The sequence below is a fragment of the Triticum dicoccoides genome, chromosome 5A (genome assembly GCF_002162155.2).
Source record: "Triticum dicoccoides isolate Atlit2015 ecotype Zavitan chromosome 5A, WEW_v2.0, whole genome shotgun sequence".
Lineage (NCBI taxonomy): Eukaryota > Viridiplantae > Streptophyta > Magnoliopsida > Poales > Poaceae > Triticum > Triticum dicoccoides.
This window is the reverse complement of record NC_041388.1, coordinates 82,131,415-82,157,362: the sequence shown is the minus strand read 5'-3', so window position 1 is coordinate 82,157,362 and position 25,948 is coordinate 82,131,415. Positions and strand designations below refer to the sequence as shown.

The following is a 25,948-nucleotide window of genomic DNA, read 5'->3' as shown; positions in this document are numbered from 1 at the left end:
ATATTCTTGCCACAATAAAGAAAATTATATTGATAAATATGTTAGGTAGCATTCCACATCAAAAATTATGTTTTATCATTTACCTACTCGAGGACGAGCAGGAATTAAGCTTGGGGATGCTTGATACGTCTCCAACGTATCTATAATTTTTGATTGTTCCATGCTATTATATTATCAACCTTGGATGTTTTATATGCATTTATATGATTTTTGGGACTAACCTATTAACCTAGAGCCCAGTGCCAGGTTCTGTTTTTTCCTTGTTTTTGAGTTTTACAGAAAAGGAATACCGAACAGAGTCCAATTGACGTGCCAATTTTTGACAATTTTTATGGACCAAAAGAAGACCTTGGAGTAAAATAGTTGGGCTAGAAGAGTCTCGGGCCGTCCACGAGGGGAGGAGCGCCCCCTGGGCGCGTGGGCCTGCCTCGTGGACGACTCGGGCACCTTCTTGACATGAGACCTATGCCAAAAATTCCTATAAATACAGAAACCTCCAGAAAATAACCTAGATCGGGAGTTCCGCCGCCCCAAGCCTCTGTAGCCACGAAAAACCAATCTAGACCTGTTATCGGCACCCTGCTGGAGGGGGAAATCCCTCTCTGATGGCCATCTTCATCATCCTGGCGCTCTCCATGACGAGGAGGGAGTAGTTCACCCTCGGGGCTGAGGGTATGTACTAGTAGCTATGTGTTTGATCTCTCTCTCTCTCGTGTTCTTGACCCGGAACAATCTTGATGTATCGCTAGCTTTGCTATTATAGTTGGATCTTATGATGTTTCTCCCCCACTACTGTCTTGTAATGAATTGAGTTTTCCCTTTGAAGTTATCTTATCAGATTGAGTCTTTAAGGATTTGAGAACACTTGATGTATGTAGTGCATGTGCTTATCTGTGGTGACAATGGGATATCACGTGATCCATTTGATGTATGTTTTGGTGATCAACTTGCGAGTTCCGTGACCTCGCGAACTTATGCATAGGGGTTGGCACACTTTTCGTCTTGACTCTCTGATAGAAACTTTGGGGCACTCTTTGAAGTTCTTTGTGTTGGTTGAATAGATGAATCTGAGATTGTGTGATGAATATCGTATAATCATCCCCACGGATACTTGAGGTGACATTGGAGTATCTAGGTGACATTAGGGTTTTGGTTGATTTGTGTATCAAGGTGTTATTCTAGTACGAACTCTAGGATAGATTGAACGGAAAGAATAGCTTCGTGTTATTTTACTACGGACTCTTGAATAGATCGATCAGAATGAATAACCTTGAGGTGGTTTCGTACCCTACAATAATCTCTTCGTTTGTTCTCCGCTATTAGTGACTTTGGAGTGACTCTTTGTTGCATGTTGAGGGATAGTTATATGATCCAATTATGTTATTATTGTTGGGAGAACTTGCACTAGTGAAAGTATGAACCCTAGGCCTTGTTTCCTAGCATTGCAATACTGTTTACGCTCACTTTTATCATTGCTTACCTTGCTGTTTTTATATTTTCAGATTACAAAAACCTATATCTACCATCCATATTGCACTTGTATTACCATCTCTTCGCCGAACTAGTGCACCTATACAATTTACCATTGTATTGGGTGTGTTGGGGACACAAGAGACTCTTTGTTATTTGGTTGCAGGTTTGCTTGAGAGAGACCATCTTTATCCTACGCCTCCCACGGATTGATAAACCTTAGGTCATCCACTTGAGGGAAATTTGCTACTGTCCTACAAACCTCTGCACTTGGAGGCCCAACAATGTCTACAATAAGAAGGTTGTGTAGTACACATCAATCGGGTCCAATGAAAATCTTTTGTGACAATACTGGTGCAATTGCCTTGGCAAAGGAATCCAGATTTCACAAGAGAACCAAGGACATCAAGAGACGCTTCAATTCCATTCGCGATCAAGTCAAGGAGGGAGACATAGAGATTTGCAAGATACATACAGATCTGGATGTTGCAGGCCCGTTGACTAAGCCTCTGTCACGAGCAAAACATGATCGGCACCAAGACTCCATGGGTGTTAGAATCATTACAATGTAATCTAGATTATTGACTCTAGTGCAAGTGGGAGACTGAAGGAAATATGCCCTAGAGGCAATAATAAAGTTGTTATTTATATTTCCTTATATCATGATAAATGTTTATTATTCATGCTAGAATTGTATTAACTGGAAACTTAATACATGTGTGAATACATAGACAAACAGAGTGTCACTAGTATGCCTCTACTTGAATAGCTCGTTAATCAAAGATGGTTAAGTTTCCTAGCCATAGACATGAGTTGTCATTTGATGAACGGGATCACATCATTAGAGAATGATGTGATTGACATGACCCATCCGTTAGCTTAGCACTTTGATCGTTTAGTTTATTGCTATTGCTTTCTTCATAACTTATACATGTTCCTATGACTATGAGATTATGTAACTCCCGAATACCGGAGGAACACTTTGTGTGCTATCAAACGTCACAACGTAACTGGGTGATTATAAAGATTCTCTAGAGGTGTCTCCGATGGTGTTTGTTGCATTGACATAGATCGAGATTAGGATTTGTCACTTCGATTGTCAAAGAGGTATCTCTGGGCCCTCTCGGTAATGCACATCACCATAAGCCTTGCAAGCAATGTGACTAATGAGTTAGTTGCAGGATGTTGCATTACAGAACGAGTAAAGAGACTTGCCGGTAACGAGATTGAACTAGGTATAATGATACCGATGATTGAATCTCGGGCAAGTAACATACTGATGACAAAGGGAACAAGGTATGTTGTCATGCGGTTTGACCGATAAAGATCTTTGTCGGTGTCAAAACCGGCGGATCTCGGGTAGGGGGTCCTGAACTGTGTGTCTAAGGCGGATGGTAATAGGAGGCAGGGGATACAATGTTTACCCAGGTTCGGGCCCTCTTGATGGAGGTAATACCCTACGTCCTGCTTGATTGTTCTTGATGATATGAGTATTACAAGAGTTGATCTACCACGGGATCGTAGAGGTTAAACCCTAGAAGCTTGCATATGGTATGATTGTATCTTGTCCTACGGACTAAACCCTCTGGTTTATATAGACACCAGAGGGGGCTAGGTTTACACAGAGTCGGTTACAAGGGAGGAGATCTACATATCCGTATTGCCAAGCTTGCCTTCCACGCCAAGGAAAGTCCCATCCGGACACGGGACGAAGTCTTCAATCTTGTATCTTCATAGTCCAATAGTCCGGCTGTCCGGAGACCCCCTAATCCAGGACTCCCTCAGTAGCCCCTGAACCAGGCTTCAATGACGATGATGCCGAAGTGCAGTTTTGTCTTCGGCATTGCAAGGCGGGTTCCTCCTCCGAATACTCCATAGAAGATTTTGGACCCAAGGATAGTGTCCTGCCCTGCAAAATAATTTCCACATACCACCGTAGATAGAATAATATTTCCACAAATCTAATCTGCTGACGCGTTTTTACAGTACAACGTCACGTCATGGCCCGGTCATTATCCGAACCGTTTTTCCCAACCAGCACTGCACATATTGCGAGGTGGTTTCTTCGACACGTCTTGTCGAAGCAGAGATCGTGTCCCCCTTATTACAGGATTCTCATCAATATGGATGTGGGTAACCCACTTGTGCCCGTTGGTATGACTCCTCGATTTTAGGCAAGTCCAAAACGGCCGCGAGGAGGACGCTTGATATTCACCCCCTTTATAAAGAGGCCAAGGCCTGTCCCTTTTTTCCTCTCGTGCTCAATCGAATCCTTCCCAGGCCTCGAGTTCCAACACCCAAGGCTCAGGTCAGGTGCTTCGGACCTTCAACCATGTCCGAATCCAACCTCCAAGGTTGGTGGATGCCTTCCTCTATCACAGAGGAGGACATCAAGAAGCTAAGAGAGGCCAGGTATCTGACCGCCGAAATATCGCACAGGCTGCCCGCCCAAGGGCAGGTCATCCCCACTTCCGAATCCAACGAGAGTGTTATGTTCATCTCTCACTTCCTCCGAGGGCTAGGCCTCGCTCTCGACCCCTTTGTTAGGGGGCTCATGTTCTATTATGGGCTGGATTTCCATGATCTGGCCCCGGATTCCCTCCTTCATATCACGTTGTTCATCGTCGTGTGCGAGGCCTTCCTCCGCATTACCCCACACTTCGGCCTATGGCTCAAGACCTTCAATGTACAGCCGAAGATGATCGAGGGGCGACACGCAGAGTGCGGAGGTGCTATAATAAGCAAAAGCGCTAATGCTCCATGGCCAGAGGGTTCCTTTCCAGAGGTGTCCAGTTTGTGGCAGCGGGAGTGGTTCTATATCACCACTCCCTGAAGTACCAAGTGGGTAGCCACCCCTGCCTTTCGCGCGGGCCCCCCACCATAACTGACGTCATGGGTCACCAAGGGGCTGAACTGGGGGCCAGCAAATGATGTGCTGATATTGCAGAGTCGCATCAGAGATCTCCTTGAGAGAGACGTCAACCTGGTCATGGTGATGCAGGTCATGCTAGTTCGCCAGGTCCCGCCTTGCAAACGTAGACCCCTCCGTATGTGGGAGTTCAACCCGGAGGGACCGCGAATCATTCAGCACTTCCTCGGCATGACGCTCGAGGAGATGTACAAGTTGTTCTTCGGACCACAAATAAAGTGTCCGGGCACCACCAAGGATGCGGGTCTGAGCTGTAATCGCTCGGATACCCAAGTAAGTAATCCCGCGGCCGAACACACTATTCCTCTTATTTATCATATCATCATTCTGAAAAGTCATTCTTCGACCAGGATTGGGTAACAAAGGCGAAGATGATCAGGTGTCCGGCCCCCCTTCCTGAGGGCGCAGCAAACCCAGTACTGGCCAGGATGCTCGAGCCGGCGCCTTATCAGGCGCCCTCAGGGGAAGATGAAGGGGGGAATAAAGAGGCTGAAAGCAGACCTCACTCATTATCCATCCAAACTGGGGGAATCGGCGCCTCCGCGAAGGAGGGTGCCCAGGGAGAAGGATCTGAAATTCCCTCTCCCCAAGGAAGGAAGAGGACTACCTCTGAAGACCCGGAAACAATGGTTTCCAAACGGGGGAAGAGATCTTCGCCAGAGGGTCCTGCCTCGGAGGGCACTCTTGCCACACAACACCCGCAAGGGGATCAGCCCTCTACCGAGCTGTAAGTAATCAAAAAGTACTTAATAGTGAAAATATCCTACCTTACTTCTGAAGACACTAACCGGAGCTTATATCTTGTAGTTCGGATCGTAGCCCTTCTCGACAGAGTTTGTCTTTGGGGGATCTTCTTCCGGAGATGATGGAGAGTGAAACACCTCCGCCTGCCACCCCACCTCATGAGGCGGGCGACCCTGAAGTGTCGTCGCAGAGGGTTTCTCCTGATCCGCCAAGGCCAGAGGGTAATCCTTTGGCCACCCAGAGTCCTCAGTATTCGGCTCTTAAAGAGAGCAATAGAAAGAGTCTGGAACCGTACAGTATGCGGTCGGACGCACTGAAGGATCTTCTGGAGAAAGCGACCATCTCAGAAGCGCATCATACGCTAATGGGTACGGTAATTGAAAGGATTTCATCCGCTGAAAGCGGATTGCATGAAGCTTTTATCAGTCTGCTGAAAGGCTTTGAGGTACGTGAAACAGTGTATGTTTTTGACAGTACTGCACACGTTAGGTGTGCCCTATGCTGATAGTAGCCCCTGAGACTCTGGTTGCCATTGAAAACGGCGGCGAACAGAGGATCATAGTCCCAGGTAATAACCAGACTGCTTTTATGTGCAGGTGGCTGAAGCTCCGGTGGCTAGCCGGACTGATGGGTTTGTCGAGCTAAAGCGGCAACTTGATGCGGCAGATGCCGACATCGTGCTTGTCAACAAGCGGCTTGACGAGGCACAGGGTAAGTGATTTCTCCGGTGATCAACACATAGTAAGAGGAGCATGATGCCAGTATCTTTAATATGTTGTGACTGCAGATCGAGCTACCACCATGGAGTCCCTTCGAGTGGAGCTTGCCCGAGCCAAGGAACAAGCAAGGAATAGCGATGCGGTCGCCCTAAAGGCGGTCGGAGAGCTGAGGGCCGAACATGCAGCGCATCTCCAGAGCAAGGAAAGAATAGCCAAGATGGACGTTGAGTTGAAGGATGCCGCTGACCGTTACCAGCTTCTTGAAAAAGAAAGCTGAGCAAAGGCGACGGACCTGGAGAAGGCCATGGTAGCAGCCAAAGAAGCCTGCTCCAAAATCAGAGCGGCGAAGGAGGTGCTGCGTCAAGCTGCGGATATCGTGGCTGGGAAGCCCTTCTTGTTGCGGAATAAGTTCGGAGATCCGAAGTATGCTCCTCTTGATCAACTATGGAGTTCTGCGGACGCCTACGTGGATTTGGCAGTAAGTGCTGCTGATGCAGCCGAGTACTTCAAGGATCAAAAAGATCATGAAGTGGAAAAGCTATTCTGGTCACAATTCCATGCTCCAGTGCGTCCGCTGCTGTTGAAAGAGTGAATGGCCGAGTGGGCCGAGCTCCATAGGTTGTCCGGACTTGCCATGAGATCTGTTGTGGATCATCTTTGGCCGGGAGGGCCAAGGCCGAATAACTACTTTAGTTTAGTGCAACAATTCCTTGGTGTTGTGCCGCACATCGACGCTATGAAGAGGTCGGCGTGTATAGAGGGTGCGCGGATGGCATTTGCCCATGTCAAAACATACTGGACAGAGATGGAGGCCATCACTATTGCAACACAGGGTTCGGCCGTGGGCCGAGTGGCTGCCGATCACTACTTTGAAGAGGTCCTTGAAGGCGCTTGTTCGATAGAGGCTCAGTGCTCGGAGAATATTATGTTCTAGTGACATGTATTCCCATTGTAAAAGCAATGTTTTATTGAATTATAAAGGTTGTGTTTATACTTTTGTCTGAAAGTATTATGATGCCTCATGTGCGGCCATTTATGTATATATGTATATAACCTGAAAGTTTGCAGTCGTCGGCTTCCGCCCCCACGCATATAATGCGGGGGTGTTCGCAAAAAACACTTGTTCACACTTTATCCAATGTCTTGGTCCATGAAGGAGGTGGTAGCGCAGCGAACGAGGCAATCGGACTATATTGCTTTAACACTTTCACTTAGCCATAGGAGTTTGACGGTGGGACTACTATATAGCCCCTGGTACTTCTGCGCTCGTCCGAATACGGGGCGCGTACGTACATGACCGGGAAACGGCCCTTCGTTAATGCGGAGGAATCCCGAAGATTCCGTTAAGTCATCGAGTGGTTGACCACTCTTGCGCTTTATCATGACAATCAGTTTTCGGCTTTCTCTACTGAGGTGCTCATCCGGATGAACCAGGGCACAATCATAGTAGTTCTCCCAGTGCTACCTTAGCCGATATAGCAGAACGTAAGGTACCAAAACATGGGAGCCGGGCAAACCCAACATTTTGACAAAGACATGATTCGGAGCTGATGCATATAGGGCCAAACTCGCGATGCCGAACACTCCCTAAGGTATTCGGTCTTCATAACATATGCTGGGCTGAACAATGCCCTTAGTAATAAACCCCAAGTGTCTAGGTACGTGCAGTATCCTGACATGGCCACATGCCAATAAGGTCAGCATCCTTCTCGGTTGTATTGAGTATCCGGAGGATGTGAGTAACAAGAGATAGTAAAAAAGGTTTACGCAGGGTCTTAATCTGAAAAAAACCTTTGAGCGGGTCCCTGCTGCACGTCTGTGCCTGTGTCTCCGTTGTGCCGTGTCCTGGACGGGTGTAGCACGATTGTCATCTGTAAAAGAGAAGAACTTAGGTGAAAGTTGTCATGCCAGAAAATTGGTTATTATCAATAAACCATGAAAATTCAAGATAAGTCAAGTTTGAGCCGGACTAGCCCTGATTACACGCGGGAAGCCCCTGGTACCGTCTATGAGGGTTTGACCATCAAACCAATCTCATGTCTATGTGGTGATGCGCCGGACTCGTCTAACCGTGTCCGTGGTCTTGATGACCTGTCGTTTTTTTAGTTGGTGAGGTCGTCTTGTGTTCGGCTATTAAAGCCGCCACACATTCTTCTGCGTGTAGAGAACGCTCCGTGTTTCCATAAATGTGATGGTGCCCCGTGGACCGGGCATCTTAAGCTTGAGAGAAGCGTAATGCGGTATTGTATTAAAACGAGCGAAAGCCGCTCTTCCGAGTAGTGCTTGATAGCCACTTCGAAATGGAGCGAGGTAGAAAGTTAACCTTTCGCTTCGGAAGTTGTCGGGAGAGCCGAATACAACCTCTAGTACTAGAGAGCCCATACAGCAGGCCTCTGAGCCTGGTATTACTCCCTTGAAGGCAGTATTACTGTGGCTTATTTGTGTTGGGTCTATCCCCATTTTCCGGACTGTGTCCTGATATATCGGATTTAGACTACTGCCGCCATCCATGAGGACTCGTGTGAGATGGTATCCATGTATTATTTGGTCTAACACCAAGGCAGCCAATCCTCCGTGCCGGATGCTTGTCGTGTGGTCCCCGCGATCGAAAGTGATCGAGTAGGCCAACCAGGGGTTGGACATAGGGGTGACGGGCTCTATGGCCCGTGTGTCTCGGAGTGCATGTTTGCTTCTCCTCTTCGTCACATGGATCATGTTTACTATTTTAACCTCTGGTGGGAATTTTTTCTGTCCTCCAGTGCTTTGCTGGCAAGGTTCACACTTGTCTTCCCTTGGTGTCTCCCCCCTTGTGTTCGGCGTTTAGCTTACCGGCCTGCTTGAAGACCCAGCATTCTCTGTGGGTGTAATTTGCAGGTTTATCAGGCATGCCATGAATCTGACATAGTTTGTCAAAAATCATGTTTAGTCCAGACGGTCCCTCTCTGCTGCCTTTGAAAGGCTTTTTCCGCTGACCAGGTCGAGAGCCCCTGAATCCGGCGTTTACCGCCATATTATTTGGGCTATCTTCTTTATTTTGACGCTTGTTTTTATTGCGTCGTGGTTTTCCATTGCCATCCCTGACTTCGGATGTGCTTGGGTCGCTGGTGCTACTACGGGCTAACCAGCTATATTCGCCCGCGCAAAAGCGGGTCATGAGGCTTGTCAGGGCTGCCATTGTTCTCGGTTTTTCTTGGCCGAGGTGTCTGGCGAGCCATTCATCTCGGACGCTGTGTTTGAAAGCTGCTAAGGCTTCAGCGTCCGGACAGTCGACGATTTGGTTCTTCATAGTGAGAAACTTGTTCCAAAGCTTTCGGGCTGACTCTCCGGGCTGTTGAATTGTATGACTTAAATCGTCTGCATCCGGAGGTCAGACATAGGTCCCTTGAAAATTAGCCCGAAAAGCGTCCTCGAGCTCCTCCCAACTTCCAATTGAGTTTTCGGGGAGGCTTTTTAGCCAGTGTCGAGCTGGTCCTTTAAGCTTGAGGGGCAAGTATTTAATGGCATGGAGATCGTCTTCGTGAGCCATATGGATATGGAGGATAAAGTCCTCAATCCAGACACCAGGGGCTGTGGTCCCGTCGTACGCCTCTATGTTCACTGGTTTGAATCCTTCTAGGAATTCGTGGTCCAGCACCTCATCGGTGAAACATAAGGTGTGTGCGGCACCCCTGTATTTGGATGTACCATGGTGTTCGGACGGTTGTAGTATTCGGTTTTGATTTTATGCCGAAGCGCTTTTCCTGGATCCATAGATGGATCTGGTCGTACCGGATTTTTGGCACAAGTCCTCATGTAGATTGTGTGTTGACTTATGTGCGACCTTGTTAGTCGCTCTATCGCGGTCACGAGGTGGTTGATCCGGTTGGTTGGCCGTTTCATTCTTCGGTTGTGTGGGCTCTAAGGCCTCATCGTCGAATTCAAGTAGTAGCCTGCGGTTTGGATATCTCTTTGTGTGGTAACTTCCACCATACTGTTCTTCGTTGTCGAGCACTTTGTTCCACCTGCTGTTGAGCGTATTTTGTGCGGCCTTAAGCCTTTGCTTCTGCTTCTTCAGACTCCTCGCTGTGGCAATAAGCCTTCTGCGTAGTTTCTCTTGCTCGAAGTGCGTTTCCAGGATGATGTGTGCATCTTCGTCCGGACTATTTTCCTCCCTAGAGGTGGTTTGATGAGGTTTATCCTTGGCATCGCCGTGTTCGGATGTCGGATCCGTATTATGTTCGCCGCTTGCAGCTTCATCATGCTCTACCACCGGGGCGATGTGGTCGTCGTTTCCTCTAGAGTCGACTGGAGTGTTATTTTCTCTTGCGCTGTTATCGCTGTTTTTGCTATGGCGGGACTTAGAGCGGTGCCGCTGACATCGGCGCTTGAGTTGCTTCTTGGAGGGGTCGTCCTCCGCTGTCTCTTCGCCATTGCCTTCTTTGGGTGTATCCACCATGTATATTTCATGTGATGAGGTGGCGGTCCAGCGCCCTGTGGGCGGTGGTTCCTGTTCGTCTCCTGCATCGTCGTCCATACCGTAGATGTCTTCAGAGTCAAAGTCGAGCATGTCGGTTAAATCGTCGACAGTGGCTACCAAGTGGGTGGTGCGTGGGCAACGAATTTCTTCGCCGTCCGCATCCCATTCTAGCCGGACATAGTTCGGCCAAGGTTCTCCTGACAAGGAGAGAGACCTTAATGAATTTAGCACATCGCTGAAAGGCGAGTGCTGGAAGATATCCGTGGAGGTGAACTCCATGATCGGCGCCAAGTCGGATTCGATGGGCACGGATGCAAGCGGCTCGGAGTCCATGGCCGGAGATGAATCCAGTGGTTCGGTGACACATCTCTCGTAAGGGGTGAAGTCAGTATCCGGCTCTATCGCCACTGAGAGTGCGGTCTCCATGGCGAGGTCTATCCCTCTGCTCTCGGATGGCGCGATTTGCTCCGGATTGACGGCGGGAGTAGTTGCAGATGCGATCTCCCGAATATTGTCCGACGACAGAGTTACGTCATGCTCGTCGTGACTGTGCGGCGCACCTGACAAGGGCTCGAATTCATCGAGATCAAGTCTCCGCAGATGTCGGCAGTGTAGTTTAAGTTTTCGAACCTGACCTGATGGCCAGGGGCGTAGCTCTAGATTTGCTCCAGATGGCCAAGCGTATTGGCCCACAGTGCGAAGCCGCCGAATACGAAGATCTGTATGGGGAGAAAAACCTCACCCTGGACCGCATCATTACCAATGATCGAAGGGGTCATCGAGCCTTATGGTGACGGCATAATGGAACTCTCAATGAAAGCACCAATGTCGGTGTCAAAACCGGCGGATCTTGGGTAGGGGGTCCCGAACTGTGCGTCTAAGGCGGATGGTAACAGGAGGCAGGGGACACAATGTTTATCCAAGTTCAGGCCCTCTTGATGGAGGTAATACCCTACGTCCCACTTGATTGTTCTTGATGATATGAGTATTACAAGAGTTGATCTACCACGAGATCATAGAGGTTAAACCCTAGAAGCTAGCCTATGGTATGATTGTATCTTGTCCTACAGACTAAATCCTCCGGTTTATATAGACATCGGAGGGGCTAGGGTTACACATAGTCGGTTACAAGGGAGGAGATCTACATATCCGTATTGCCAAGCTTGCCTTCCACGCCAAGGAAAGTCCCATCCGGACATAGGACGAAGTATTCAATCTTGTATCTTCATAGTCCAATAGTCCGGCCAAAGGATATAGTCCGGCTATCCGGAGACCCCCTAATCCAAGACTCCCTCAATCTTCGTAGAAAATGTAGGAACCAATATGAGCATCTAGGTTCCGCTATTGGTTATTGACTAGAGATGAGTCTCGGTCATGTCTACATAGTTCTTGAACCCGTAGGGTCCGCACGCTTAACGTTCAATGACGATATGTATTGTGAGTTATGTGATTTGATGTACCAAAGATTGTTCGGAGTCCCATATGTGATCACGGACATGACGAGGAGTCTCGAAATGGTCGAGACATGAACATTAATATATTGGAAGGTTATGTTTAGACACCGGAAAGGTTTCAGATAAGTTCAGGCATTTTCCGGAGTACCGGGGGGTTACCGGAACCCCCCGGGGGTTAATGGGCCTTCATGGGCTTTATTGGAAGAGGGAGGAGGCAGCCAAGAGGAGAGGCGCGCCCCCCAAGCCCAATCCGAATTGGGGAGGGGGCCGGCCCCCCTTTCCTTCTTCCCCTCTTCCCTTTCCTCCCCCCTCCTAGTTGGACTAGGAAAGGGGGGAACCTACTCCTAGTAGGAGTAGGATTCCCCCCTTGGGGCGCGCCCTATGAGGCCGGCCGGCCTCCTCCTCCACTCCTTTATATATGGGGGAGGGGGCACCCCATAGACACACAAGTTGATCTCTTAGCCGTGTGCGGTGTCCATAGATTTCCACCTCGGTCATATTGTCGTAGTGCTTAGGCGAAGCCCTGCGTCGGTAACTTCATCATCGCCGTCAACACGCCATCGTGCTGACGAAACTCTCCCTCAGCCTCAGCTGGATCTAGAGTTCGGGGGACGTCACCGAGCTAAACGTGTGCAGATCATGGAGGTGCCGTGCGTTCGGTACTTGATCGGTTGGATCGCGAAGACGTTCGATTACATCAACCGCGTTACTTAACGCTTCCGCTTTCGGTCTACGAGGGTACATGGACACACTCTCCCCACACGTTGCTATGCTTCTCCTAGATAGATCTTGCGTGATCGTAGGTAAATTTTTTGAAATACTACGTTCCCCAACAGACCCACACCTTTATAAAGAAGGATTAGATGGTGTTATTAGACATTGTGTACCTGAGCATGAACGGGGACAGATCCTACGCAAGTGCCACTCCGATTCTTACGGAGGACACCACGCTGGAGATAGAACTGCACATAAGGTATTACAATCTTGTTTTTATTAGCCTACTCTCTTCAAGGATGCTCGTAAGTTTGTCTTGTCTTGTGATGAATGTCAAAGAATTGGTAATATTAGTAGACATCAGGAAATGCCTATGAATTATTCACTTGTTATTGAACCATTTGATGTTTCGGGCTTTGATTATATGGGACATTTTCCTTCCTCTAATGGGTATACACATATTTTAGTTGTTGTTGATTATGTTACTAAGTGGGTAGAAGCTATTCCAACTAGTAGTGCCGATCATAACACTTCTATTAAGATGCTTAAAGAAGTTATTTTTCTGAGGTCTGGAGTCCCTAGATATTTAATGACTCGTGGTGGTTCACATTTTATTCATGGTGATTTCCGTAAAATGCTTGCTAAATATGATCTCAACCATAGAATTGCATCTCCATATCATCCTCGGTCTAGTGGTCAAGTAGAATTGAGCAATAGAGAGATTAAATTAATTTTGCAAAAGACTGTTAATAGATCTAGAAAGAATTGGTATAAGAAACTTGATGATGCATTTTGGGCATATAGAATTGCTTATAAGAATCCTATGGGTATGTCCCCATATAAAATGGTTTATGGAAAAGCATGCCACTTACCTCTTGAATTAGAACATAAGGCATATTGGGCTATTAAAGAGCTTAATTATGATTTCAAACTTGCCGGTGAGAAGAGGTTATTTGACATTAGCTCACCTGATGAATGGAGAACCCAAGCCTGTGAGAATGCCAAGTTGTTTAAAGAAAAAGTTAAAAGATGGCATGACAAAAGGATACAAAATCTTGAGTTTAATATAGGTGATCATGTTTTGCTATACAACTCTCGTTTAAGATTTTTTGCAGGAAAACTTCTCTCTGAATGGGAAGGTCCTTACATTATCAAGGAGGTCTATCGTTCCGGTGCCATAAAAATCAACAACACCGAAGGCACAAATCCGAAGGTGGTAAACAGTCAAAGAATTAAACATTATATCCCAGGTACTCCCATAAATGTTGAGACCAATATAATTAATACCATAACACCGGAGGAGTACATAAGGGATACTTTCCAGAATGTTTCAGACTACGAAAAGTAATAGGTATGTGGCATGGTAAGTAAATCGACTCCAAAACGTTTCCAATGATAATTTTTCTTCGTTTTGGAATATTTAAAAAATTAGGAAAATTAAAAGCTGTCCTAAGGAGACACGAGGCCACCACAAGGGTGGAGGGCACGCCCTCCGTCCTTGTGGCCACCTCGTGTGCCCTCCGGACTCCGTTTTCTTGCACAATACTTCTTTTGGTCGGTAAAAATTCATTATATAATCTCCCTAATGTTTTGACCATCATATCACGACAATATCTCCTGTTTTTGTTTTGAGATGTTTTTTTGCCAGATCTAGATCACCATGATGTCTCCAAGTGCCCCAATGACAAGTTTTTGTAGAAGGTCATCAACCCCTACCTTGCGGAGGTGCTACGACACCCTCAAGCCATTGAGATGCGTGAGGGGGTGCTGTACATCCGCGATGTTGAGGGGCCAAAGAGGACCGGGAGCATGGAGACAAGACTCTAAGCAATGGAGCAGCAAGTTTTCAAGTGCCAAGGGATGGTGGAACGTGGACTCAACGCCAATCACATGATGATCGCGGAATTCACCAAAAATCACAAGCTGGATGCCAAGAACATTGAGGAGGCCATCTTCAAGCTTCATGAGAAAATCGAGCATCTCCAAGCCCAGATCTATGACCTGCAAAACCAAAAATGTGAGTATGAATACAAATTTAAGAGGATGAGTTTGGCTACAGATTTGAGGATCCCAGAGACTCGCTCATCTTTCTATGACTAGTAAATGCCCACGTGCAACACACATTAATGTTTAGGCAATATATTAATTGCATGTGGATATTAGGTATGCTATTATTTGTGTTAATTTTATGATTAGTACAATATTTGGTATGATATTAATTGCACATTAAACATGTTGAACGCTCACCATTGGAGCAATCTAGGTCATTGGATTGACTTAGTTCGATGGTCGAGATCAGTTGGATCTTCCCCTTTGGGTCTTTTTATATTGGTATAGATCGTGAGCCTGTGCCTTGGAAGATGGATGACAAGCCTACTACGTCACCACCTTCAAAGAAAGAGACATAAATACATGAGTATGGGCACTCCCCTTGGCAACTGCCAAGCTTGGGGGAGGTGCCCCGGTATCGTATCACCATCATACCTTTACCTTTATCGTTTTTCTTAGTTCGATCCTTTTGGTTATATCTTGATCTAGAAGAATAAAATTTTTAATATGATCTATCTTTGAGTTTTGTTTTGATCTCTATCTATGTAATCGAGTCCTTGAGTTATATATAATAAAGAGTAGTTTTGATTTGAGAGCTTTGCTATCTTGCTATGATCTTGAGGGAATTAAAGAAAGAATAAAAAGATAGTATAATGATCTTATGGAGAGTAATGACTTCACATATAAAGAGTATGATGAATAAAAGTTGTTGTAAGTTGACAAACATAGTTTTGGTCATTGTTGCAATTAATAGGAAGTAATAAAGAAAGAGATGCTTCACATATAAATATACTATCTTGGACGTCTTTTATAATCGTGAGCACTCGTTAAAATATGACATGCTAAAAAGTTGATGTTGGACAAGGAACACAACATAATGGGTTATGTTTTCTTACATCCGAATTGAAGTTATATTATCTTGGATCATCCAACATGTTGAGCTTGCCTTTCCCTCTCATGCTAGCCAAATTCTTTGCAACAAGTAGAGATACTACTTGTGCTTCCAAACATCCCTTAAACCAGTTTTGCCATGAGAGTCCACCATACCTACCTATGGATTGAGTAAGATCCTTCAAGTAAGTTGTCATCGGTACAAGCAATAAAAATTGCTCTCTAAATATGCATGATCTATCAGTATGAAGAAAATAAGATTTATACGAACTTGTGATATGGAAGAAATAAAAGTGATGGACTGCATAATAAATGTCCTTATCACAAGCGGCAATATAAAGTGACGTTCTTTTGCATTAAGATTTTGTGCATCCAACCATAAAAGCGCATGACAACCTCTACTTCCCTCTGTGAATGGTCTATCTTTTACTTTTATCTTATACCCTTATACAAGAGCAAGGTTGGAAAAAGCGGTAGGCGTAAGCGAGGCGGTCGGCCATCGCCTAGTGCCTAGGCGGTGCCTAAGTGCCCTAGGTGTGGCCTAGGCTGTAATATATTTTTTACTCGTAGTGTATTTGTGATTATTATATGGGTTTTGATATTAGTTTAGGGCAGATAAATAAGTTAATTACCATCTACTACCATTGAAATATAACCCGTTTGGCATATCAGTGCACTATGTGGCATGATTTCTTGCTTGGGTAGGCAATTCCTTGCTTGCCCTGCCTAGACCTCCATTTATGCCCTAGGCGAGGCGTTTGGCCATTGCCTAGAGCCTAGGAGTGCCTAAGCACCTCCTACGCACTGCCTTTTCCAACAAAGTACAAGAGTCATGGTGATCATCACCTTTTCTTTTTACACTTTTTCCTTTGGCAAGCACTATGTGTTGGAGAGATCTGGATATATATATATATAGGGTCGCGCTATTCGTCACCCTGGGTGATGAATAGTTATTCTTCACCCCCCTCTATTTTACCATCAATGCACCGTAATTTTACTTTCTGTAAGTTTTGTCGTATTTCCAATGCAAAAATGGACCGTAAGAAAATATATAATCGCCGTAAAAAATATTTTATGTTATATAAAATTACAAACGTAAAAACATAGTCTAAAATATACATAAACTGCAAATTTTCTTGTCTTATGACCTATATTTTTATTTTCTTATGTCAAATTTTACGTAGTGAATCAATAGAAATGAAACTATTTAAATTCGAAACGTAATTTAATTATGAAATGATCGTAAGATTACCTCGGGTGAAGAATAACTTATTCTGCACCCTGGGTGATGAAAAGTAACACTATATATATATATATCCACTCGGATGTAGGTTTTCATAAAGTACTATTGTTGACATTACCCTCGAGGTAAAAGGTTGGGAGGCAAAACTATAAGCCCCTATCTTTCTCTGTGTCTGATTGAAACTTTGTACCCATAAGTATCGCGTGAGTGTTAGCAATTGTGAAAGATTAAATGATAGTTGAGTATGTGTACTTGTTGAAAAGCTCTTTAATTGACTCTTTCCGATGTTCTGATAAATTGCAATTGCCTTAATGTTAATGAGTATAGAAGCAATGTTAAATAACAAAATAGTTAATCATTATAACTCTGACAACACTTCAAAATAATAATTTATTTATCTTCTGATCTGTTGAACATAAGTACTGGATTAGCATTATGATCAGAATTTTTGGAATATATTAGCATGCACTATATTTTCATTTTCTAGTTAGTTCCATATAGATAATTCATCTGATACGAAAAAACTTGTCAATAACATCATTGCCGAAGACTGCATATAAGTCATGTTGATAAATACTTTTTACCTTCGGATGCTATTTGAACATCAATTGAAGGACGTGGTGGGATAAAAATTTAGACTTTAAAACACAATTCGGATATTTGGTTGCTGCAACAGAAATTTCTCTTTTCCCAACATCACTGTATCCAGATGACATGTCCTTTGAACAACCTAATAAAATGTAAGATGAAAACATGAATTCACTTAGTAAGTTGTCTTAAACACAACTCACATAGCTTATTAACACTAACATCACTGATAGTTTTTAGAATAATTACTGAGTTTATTATTACTACTTAATACGTTGCTTACAGTACACAAATAAATCTTTATGTTTATTACCTCACTGAAGTACAATAGATGGGCATAACAATAACTTTCAATGTTTCACACGTGATATAATGATGCTTACACACTTGTATTACTCGAATCGATTAAGTTTCTAACCTAATAACTTGATAGCAAGAGCATCATATTCTACTTGTTATGCATTGATATAGATTATTAAATCGCAATATTCTATTTTTTATGCACTAAAACAGATTATTAAATCGCAAGCTTAATATATTAAGTTTCATCCACGTGAACTTTTAACTTAAGACAACAAAATTAAGTATGACGAATGTAACTTAATCCAAAATTCTTATATATATAAACATAGTGCTACTAACTGTAGCATGTCACATACACGAAACATGTTTTAGTGGTAATGAAGTGAAAAAAATCAACTAACTAGAACTTGAATCGATTACGTTTTGTTCCCTGTAACTTAAGAACATGCTTTGTTATGTACATTACATACATCACAGCATATGCAACCATAATATGCCCCATGTAACAATCGGAATCGTAGCATGTCTCAGCAAACACAATTATGTAGGATTTCAAGTTAATACAGTCAATATATTTTAGGACTCATGCAGTAAAACAAATATAATAAATAAAAGTTAAATAGATTAAGTTTCATCCTCAATAACTGAACCCAAAAAAAATTCATATATACATTGTATCGCTGCTAACCGTACTATTTCCATCGAAGTTTTTAAAATGATAGTATTTGAGAGAAAACATAGTTAATGTATCCAATACATCGATTGAAGAAACCAAACAAACGAATTGGATCATCAGTTTGCAAAACACAAAAACAACGAGGACATTCGACGAAATATTATAGATTTCAACTGTGGTACAACAACAAAAGGTTATCAAGAAGAAATATGCAAATATAACTAACCTTTAAGACCAACTTTCCGATAGAACTCCACTTGTAGTGCTGATAATTTGTATCTATTTCAACATATTGGTAATAACCAATTTTACTTTCTATTTCTTGTAAGATGAGAGTGAACTAGAAAGAGAGAGATAGCAACGAAGAAGAACAGGGGAAGAAGAGCTAGCTATCTGTACTCTGAATGGATCGCTCTCATTGGGACTTGTATATGTGCAGATTGACTTACCGTATATACCCCACACGAACAGTTATCTGGCTCACGGAAAAACAGAGATATGGTTTATACATAACATTAGAGACATATATGAAGTGTTATACAACACAAAAAGAGTATATACACAAACATATGTACGAATCTTGGCGCAGATCAACGGCGTATCTATTTCAGCAGATTCAGGTAATAACCAATTTTACTTTCTATTTCTTGTAAGATGAGAGTGAACTAGAAAGAGAGAGATAGCAACGAAGAAGAACAGAGGAAGAAGAGTTAGCTATCTGTACTCTGAATGGATCGCTCTCATTGGGACTTGTATATGTGCAGATTGACTTACCGTATATACCCCACACGAACAGTTATCTGGCTCTCGGAAAAACAGAGATATGGTTTATACATAACATTAGAGACATATATGAAGTGTTATACAACACAAAAAGAGTATATACACAAACATATGTGCGAATCTTGGCGCAGATCAACGGCCCACAAAGTGCATGCCCCCGCACTTGCGTGCCCTAAATCCTCTGTCGGCTCGTCGTCGCCATCCAAAAAGAGCCATGATGGCGTTTACGAAGTCGTGTTTGGTATTCCTCGGCCTGGATAATTTCTTCAAAACCTCTTCAATCACTCTTGAATGAAGATTCTGAGAAGGCAGGGCCCTTGACCACAAACTTGAAAGTTATTTAATACCATCCGTTCATGCAAAGAACAAGCAGTGCAAAAAAGGGCACTAAACAATAACCCGACACAGTGCATATAGAACGAGCTTGTCAAAAACATGAACAACAAGAACAAGAAAAAGTACATGCAAATAGCCAACACCCAACCAAAACAAAAGTACATAAGAACGCCGAAACAAGAAGATGCACAATGGACAAACACCAACTGCTAAAAGGACCTAAAACCAAGACAATGAAAGAAAAAAGATGACAAGTGACGAGAAGAGGCAGAAAGCAAACCAGACATAACAAATCCTGCAGAAAGAAAGAGAAGGCAGCAGGAGCATCGTAGGAAAGAACTTACCTCGAACAATAGCCAAGTAACAGAAACAAGTACAGACACCGCAAAAAGGAAAAGTTCTGGTGATATGTGATTAGATGAGAACGGCTAACATGAAGAAAAATAAGCATGCGAACATGAACCTTGGTAGGAACGATGAAAGAACAACACGTCGGCGGACTCCGACGGTGAACAATGCTTGAAACGTCAAACGGACGGCACATCGGTAGACGTCGATGGCAAACAAAGCCCCTACACCAAGAAAATTGGAATAAACCCTAGCTGCAACTCAAAGAGAACTGTGCAAGTGGAAAGGGGAGAGAGAGAGAGAGAGAGAGAGAGAGAGAGAGAGAGAGAGAGAGTAAGAACGCACACCCCATGTATGAAAATACCCACACTCCCACAAATCTATCAATGCATAATACAACGGGCCAAACCGACACAACACAAATAAGATACCCGGACATGGGCGACCCAACACACGGGCACAACCGGCGCACTGGAGCAGATGACACACACGAATGAAAGTGCAACAGGGTGTCCCACCTGCCGCCCGGACGTATAGGCGTATGCATCACATGCCCGACCGTGCAGGCACACCCGGCGGGTGACCCGACACACGCGAACGAAAGACCATCGGGGCTTCTAGGCAGCGTACCCAGCAACGATCTACCATGTGATGCCCATCAACTGAAAAACTATCTATCACGAGATGTCGTGCATGCATGCACAATCTGGCATGGGCACACGTGCCTACCCGGCTCGCACGTCTGAAATAGCTCGCTGCATGCGTTATCACCCGCAGATGCTGACAGGGTGAGCCGGCCTCCCCCTGGCGTGCGGAGCACCACGTGGGGTGGCGCACAAGGGCACGACCCAAATCACCACATGATGGTCGCCTCGGCCGCTCCCACAGTCCACCCATCAAGGACCCCGAGACAGGTCGCCCGATGGGCGCCGTCCGGGCAGATCGAATGACATAGAGAGCCCTAGGGAGCCAGTCGCAGGAGGCCAGCTTGAAACTAACGGCGTGGATGGCCTCCTCGCCGAGCCATGCATACACATATGGTCGGATGGCGCGAGCGATGCACACCGCACGAAAAATAGTCTATGGGGTCGTAAACATCGGGATCTTATCAGATCTTTTGACATCCATCTGAAAACAATATATGTTGAATACTTTTGGGGCATAAAATCAGACATCAATTTTGTCACTTTATTTGTATTGAACGCAAGAATGCTAGGCTCGATGACACCGGTCGTCAAGACCAACAATGAGGAGTTCTTGGCAAAACAACGCCAGAAGCTTCAGCTAGAGAAGAAGGCTTCAAATGGTGGTCAGTTTAATTTCTACTCAAGGTGGACGCAATTTTTTGGGGGCATAACATAAAATATGTCCGTGATCTTGATTCAATTGATCTTTCTAAAATATTCCGTTGAAAATACTTCGTTTGGTCCAGTGAGATATATATCGAATTAGTGTATCTCATTTTGTGTCTCATACAAACCGTATGTTTTGTTACTTTTATTTGATGTTTGTATTATCTAGAACCTTGCAAGATTCAAACAAAGCTATCAATAATTATGATGGTAACTTGCATTTGATGTTTCTTAAACATCAAATGCAAGTTACCATCATAATTATTGATAAGTTTGTTTGAATCTTCCAAGGTTCTAGATAATACAAATATCAAATACAAGTAATAAAACATATGCTTTGTATGAGAGACAAAATGAGATACACTTATTGGGTATACATCTTACTCGACCGAATGAAGTACTTTCAATGAAATATTTTGAAAAGATCAAATAAATCTAGATCATCATACATATTTTATATTTTGTCCAAAAAAATTGCGTCCACCTTGAGTAGTGAAATTAAACTGAGCACCATCTGAAGCCTTGTTCTCTAGTTGAAGCTTCTAGTGTCGCTTTGCCACGAACTCTTCATTGTTGGTCTTGACAACCAGTATCATCAAGTCTAGCAGTCTAGCGTTCAGTACAAAAAACTGACAAAAAATGGTGTCAAGTTTTATGGCCCAGTAATAATCCAATGTACATTGTTTTCAGATGGATGCCAAAAGATCTGATAAAATTTCGGTGTTTACGATGCCACAGATTCTTTTTCCTAGCGATAGGGCACCGACATGCGCTACCAAAACCACCACATGATGCTGGCGCCGGTCGCACCCGCGGTCCACCCATCATGGACCCCTAAAGCCATCCGTCTGGGTGCTCACCATCCGATTAGATTGGGCGGCACGAAGAGCCCAGGGAGGTGCTTGCGGCACACAAGCACTAAACGAACGCCGTAGAGGGCTTCGTCACCCGCAAAGGCTCCCAGGAGGCGGGGTACTCCAACATACTTTGTAGGAGTAAAGACCGACATACACACCCCAATTGACATTTGGTGTTCAGCGATATCCGCAAGACACTCAACTCCAATCACGATACTCGAGGCAACCCTAGTGAATGGTTGTTGCTGTACCAACAATATAAGTCCAAGCATTGATGGCAAGTATTTAAATATTATGTTCTCTTCATAAATCTATCTCGTGATGATGATGATGTGATCACCTGCCTCATCAATAGACCCTTTTATCACATTTATCACACAACAGAGCACACATATCGTTCTACTTGTGTGACAAGCGTGATAAAAGAGTGTGCTAATGAGGAAGATCATCATCATCATCATCATGATACAAATGTATGAAGATTGCAAAAGAATTAAATACATGTCACCGATGTTTAGCTTTAAGTATTATTGAACAAATTGATTAAAACTATTCATGGAAAGACAATTCGTTTAGTGTTCAACTATCACATATGAATATCATTAGCATCAGTGTGACACATATAAATTGATTTTCCCACCAAATTCCAACAATATTTCCCCAAGGTGTTTATTGAACTATAAACATTTCCAATGCCGAGGAAAACTATATCTTAAAAAACTTGTGTTTGGGAAAATCTGTAAATTGTGACAACAATGGACAATGTTTCAAAGATAATATAATGCATACATGGAAACAAAAATGTAGCAGAAAACAAAAAAAAATTCTAGCCATGCAAATGCGAGGGTCATCCTGCTAGTTTAAGACATCACATTTTTTTGCTAGTACATCCATATATTATATGAATATTCCTGAAAACTAAAACTCCTTCAGTGTTCCACTTAGGTCCTTTTAGAGTGAGTTGTGCAGGAGGGAAATATCAGGTGATGCCACCACTTTGATGCTCCCATGATACGGATTTGAAAATTTGAACTTTATTCAATTTTTTTAAAAAAACATGAATGTTCACAACACATGTGTCTATGACCGCTAAAGAATTCAGATCCAAGTTCGATATACACATTGAGAAACAAAAAGATAAATCGAGATGTGAATAGTGTAGTTTTTACACTATTCATGTTTTTGTCTTTATTGACACTATTCATGTTGAATTTGCCTCTCTATGTGTACTTTGAATTAGGATCTGAATTTTTTAGCATTCGTAGATACATGTGTTGTAAATATTCACAAACTTTCTTGGAATTTTTTGAATCATTTAAGTTTGAACTTTTTGAATTGGTAGCATGAGAGCATCCAGCTGGAGGTATCACCTGTATTCTCCCTTGTGCAATGTTTTATAGAGACTGACTATATTTTGTAATGGAAGTTGAAGAATGACTCTCGGTCTCAAATGAGGCCCATAATGACTAGCAAGTATCACATGCCACTATGGTTGCGTCATATATTGGTCATCGATAAAGAAGAATGCATGAATTATACAGTTGTGATAAAATATTTTGATTCACTAATCATTAAAAAATGGAAGCCCCACACAACCGATAGGTAAGTAGCATGACCTAGTTCATAATATGGTAGCATTTCATATTTTGAGCCTTTGAAAACTACGAAGTCTCGTATAGGTTTTTCAAAGGAATACGAAACTACTCATGAAATTTATAGGAATGTCAGAGGAAACAGTTCAACATCTACTAGATGCTGGAAAGAAGTTTGTCTTCCAACACATAGCGTATTCCTATTGACTAGAAATGCCATGGTCAGGAAAAAAAACTTTCAGTTCGTTAGACATTGAACTGTTTCCTGTGAAACACCTGTAAGATTCAAAGTAACACCATATTATGCATGAAAACTATAGGATTTTTTAATCATTTCCTAGCTCATCTAGGATCATATTATGCATAAAAACACATGTGAATTGGCCCCATGCTTTCTACTAGCATCATCTTGTCATAACTGGTGGTCAAGTTATCTGTTTTCTACAGATTTAAAACAACATGGTAGTGTTTTGGTTATTGATTTCTATGAAGCAATGAATAATGCATAATGTTTTGACAAAAGAATTTGATTTGTTGAACATTGGAAAAAATTGGAAGCCCCACCAAGCCAACGAGTAGCTAGCAAGGCCTAGTTCATATTCTAATATGGCAATATTTCGTATTTCGAGCATTTGAAAACCTTCAAAATTGTTGTGTCTCATATAGTCGTATAGGCTTTTCAAATGAACATGAAACTGCTATTGATATTTACAGGAATTTCAGATGAAACAGTTCAACATCTACAAGATTATGAACTTTTTTTGTCTTTCAAACATGGCTTTTTTCCTTCCAACTAGAAATGCCTTGTTAGTAAAAACAACAAATAAAAAAAATCCTGCTCGGTAGACATTGTGTAAGATTCATCCAACCATAACTAGTGTACTAGTCAAGTTATTTGTATTGTTTTCTAGTAGTAGTACCAGGAATGCAGCAATGCCGTTGAAATTCCTACCGAAATCCTGGTAGAAGATTGAGAAGGAGCACAGGAAAAAGAATTCGTGACGTCGTGAACACCAGGATCTTATGAGATATTTTGACATCCATATGAAAACAATATACGTTGGATTATGATTGAGGCATAAAATCTAACACCGATTTTGTCACTTTTTTTGTACTAAACATCAAAGTGCTAGATTCGACGACACTAGTAGTCAAAACCAACAACGAGGAGCTCCTGGCGAAACAACATCAGAAGCTTCAGCTAGAGAACAAGAGTTCAGATGGTGCTCAGTTTAATTTCACCACTCTAAGGACCATGGACATATTTTATATTATGTCCCAATTTTTTTGCGCCCACCTTGAGTAGTGAAACTAAACCGCGCAACATCTGAAGCCGTGTTCTGTACCTGAAATTTCTGACGCTGTTTTGTCAAGAGCTCCTTATTGTTGGTCTTCTCTACCAATGTCATCGAGTGTGACACTCTTGCTTTCAGTACATGAAAAAATGACAAAATCGTCGTAGAATTGTACCCCTAGTAATAATTCAATGTATATTTGTTTTCAGATGGATATGAAAGGTCTAATAAGAAGCTGATGTTTATGACGTCATAAATTTTTTTTCCCATGAGAGGGCGCATGCGCGCGTAACCGAAACCATCACATGCGGTGACCCCAGGCCGCGCGGCACCCGCGGTCCACTTGTCATGGACCCATGAGGTCATCTATTCGGGTGCGCGCCGTCCGGGCAGATCGGACTACACGAAGAGTCCCGGGAGGAGGCGCCCTGTAGCGCAATCTGATTTTCGCAGGTGGGCTATCCAGGAACGCAGCAACACGGTAGAAATCCGGACTGATGAAAAATCCTGGTAGAAGATCGCTGTCCCATCCGCCAAATGTGATGGGACCTACAGTCGCTAGCACCACTCGGGGAAGCAGCGAGCGAGCGAGCGGCGCAGAAGAACCTCTCGCCCGCGTCAATCCAATTTTAATGCTGCGGCACCACCCCCCTCCCCATCCTCGGAATCTGTTGCATTCAATACAACTTTCGAAAAACAAGCATTTTTCTAATGCGCCCCAGCTACCTAGATCCAGCCAAAGGCTCCAAGCCCCATCAGCCACCACTGTTCGGCCTCCTCCATTAGCGGCGCGCGAGCGAGCTTCTCCGCCCTCTCGCCTCCGCTGATTACCGCCAGTGCGATTAGCGGGGTGCTCGCGAAGCGAGACCAGCAGTGAAGGCGAGGCCTTCGAGCTCGCGATCCCTTTTCCTCTGCTGCTGCTGCCCGCAAGATTACAAAATCCCGCGTTTGTCCTGTTGCCGCTGCTGCCGCTGGCGCTGCTCTCGGGAGGGCGGCCATAGAAAGGAGATAAGGAGGAGAAGAAACGGAAAAGAAATAATAAAGGCTGGAGGCTTTTGGAGCTCATAATTTTTGGCCTTTCTCTGCGCTCCCCGGGGAGATTTTCCGGCGCTTTCTTACTTTCTTTCCGGGAGGTGGGTTGGGAGAGAA

The 25,948-nt window shown here is 43.7% G+C and overlaps 1 long non-coding RNA gene across 1 annotated transcript in view; it reads right to left on the bottom strand.

The window, feature by feature from the left end:
* Positions 1-19,104: 19,104 nt before the first annotated feature.
* Positions 19,105-25,948, bottom strand: part of LOC119299511 — a 13,615-nt gene continuing 6,771 nt past the window's right edge. Inside the window, exon 5 of the long non-coding RNA XR_005146209.1 lies at positions 19,105-19,927. This is a non-coding gene — a long non-coding RNA (uncharacterized LOC119299511). The remainder of the gene's footprint in view (positions 19,928-25,948) is intronic.